A 2500-nucleotide genomic window follows, 5' to 3' on the forward strand; every position below is an offset into this window, starting at 1 on the left:
TCAAGTGACCAGGTCAGACTTCTTCAGAAGTAGTGTGAAAACTCAAATCTTGCCCAGATCTGATTTTTTTTTTAGATATAGACCACTATATCTAAAATGCCATATGTGGTCCTGGATCAGACCCAGGTTTAGAACACTTCCATATGTGGTCCTGGATCAGACCCAGGTTTAGAACACTTCCATATGTGGTCCTGGATCAGACACAGGTTTAGAACACTTCCATATGTGGTCCTGGATCAGACCCATTTCTGGTTTGATTTTTTTCAATGCGGCCGCAGTGTGAACAACCAAGGCGACTATTATGTCACAATTATGCGCCGCAGTGCGACTATTATGTCACAATTATGCGCCGGTGGGAGTTAGCTGATGTCAGGACAGCCTTTCACACAGACACGCACATACAGAGGCACACACACACATACACACACACCGACACAGACACACCGACACACACACACACACACACACCGACACCGACACACACACACACAGACACACACACCGACACACACTCACACACACACACACATACACACACACATACACACACACCGAAACACACAGACACACACACACACACACACACACACACACTGACACACACACACACACACACACACATACACACACACCGACACACACAGACACACACACACACACACACTCACACACATACACACACACCGACACACACACACACACACACACACACACTGAAAAACAGGACTAAAGCAGGAAAGCCTTTCATTTCATAAAAGCAGAGAGCAAGAAAAGACTAACTAGAGTGGAACAAACACACACACACACACACACACACACACACACGCACACACACACACACGCACACACATACACACATTCACCACACACACACATGCACCACACACACACCACTCTCTCTCTCTCTTTTGTTTTTTATGAATAAAAAAATACAAAAAAAGTATTTATGATGGACAATCACCTGTCTCTTTCAGTGTCAGGAGAGATTTGGTGGTGGGAGACTTTCTCTCTCTCTCTGTATCTATCTGCATGTCTGTGTGTGTGTGTGTGTGTGTGTGCTGTAGTCATGTGTGTGTGTGTGTGTGTGTGTGCTGTAGTCATGTGTGTGTGTGTGTGTGTGTGTGTACTGTAGTCATGTGGTCAAGGCTTTCAGTCTAATGGGTCCATATCCAGGCTTAAGAGGATTCCATAAGAGTTAGGAAAAGTGTGTGTGTCTGTGTGTGTGTGTGTGTGAGAGAGAGAGAGAGAGAGAGAGAGAGAGAGAGACTGTGTGGGCCCTATTTTAATGGTCTGAAACGGAAGTGTCTTCGCGCAAAACGCAAGTGACTTTGTGGGCGGATCTTGGGCGCTGATGCTATTTTACCGGCGGGATATTGACTGTTGCGCCCGACGCAAATCTAAAATGGGGTGGTCTGAAGTAGCTACATTAATCATGGGTGTGGTTTGGGCGTAACGTGCAATAAACCAATCAGAGCGTCATCTCACATTCCCTTTAACAACAGGCACGCTTGTTCCATAGCTGATTGCTATTATGGTGGCGTATTTGCCAGGTGCAGCCAGGAGCGTTCACAGCGCTATAATCACTGTTCAGTTGGGAACAGTTAGCTATTGATTTTTCATCTTGACAAAATGTAATACAGAATTGTCACAAAGACATACTTTCCGATGTTTTGGGATCATTCTCACTGAATCACGAGGTTATGAATGCATGGTGATATATTTGCAGTGTACAATGTAATCTAACATTACCTCTCTATAGACAATGCATATCTTCCGTCAGTTAATCTCTTCTCTCCCGTGCTGCCGCTGGGTCATTTGGGTTAAATGGCATCGGCATGCAGTTCAACATCACGTCTCCTTAAGTCCTCTAACATTTCCTAATTTATGTCATCAACACATCAGTGATTTGTGAAAATGTGTACGCTAGATTTATGCCTATTTTTTCACATGGACACCACACTGATTTCCCTCGAGTGGTAATATTTTTCTTTAAATTTATGTATGGTTTACAGAAATGGGAACTACATTGTATAGATGAGAGGAGCTAAGTGTGCGTTGCGCAGCACAGGCGGCCAAGCAAGGGCTTCGTTTAAGTTGACCTAACTTTCAACTCTGCACAGTATCCCATTAACTGCGTGACAGTAGACTATTTACAATATTTTCTGTAAAGCAGAGTTTGTAAACACGTTATCATCAACTTAATTCACGCACAACATTTATTTGAGCAGGATAGAGAATAACAATGAATGGATGCAGCAACTACAGAAATTGTACAGAAATTGTAACCATACTTGCTGCTTTCTTGTACTATCTGTTGCTGGTTAACAGCACATGAAAAGCTGATTTAAGCTAATTCACTAACTCAAGACTTCAAGGCCATCATGGATATAAAACGTTTTTTGAAAATAACGAAAGGATGGAGGGAACATAGCAAAGCTTGGAGTTATTTCAGATGGGCTACAACAAGGTAGGCAAAATTATGGTGCTTAAAACCTTACAC

At 43.1% G+C, this 2500-nt stretch overlaps 1 protein-coding gene across 1 annotated transcript in view; it reads left to right on the forward strand.

Annotated features, from left to right (window-relative positions):
- LOC143117147 (regulator of G-protein signaling 11-like) overlaps positions 1–2500 on the forward strand; it is a 17672-nt gene that overhangs the window by 6486 nt on the left and 8686 nt on the right. The window lies entirely within an intron of this gene.

The sequence above is a fragment of the Alosa pseudoharengus genome, unplaced genomic scaffold (assembly GCF_046254945.1).
Source record: "Alosa pseudoharengus isolate Yale_2024_CS ecotype anadromous, Long Island Sound unplaced genomic scaffold, YU_APseudo_1.1 YU_APseudo_1.1_scf_1, whole genome shotgun sequence".
Lineage (NCBI taxonomy): Eukaryota > Metazoa > Chordata > Actinopteri > Clupeiformes > Clupeidae > Alosa > Alosa pseudoharengus.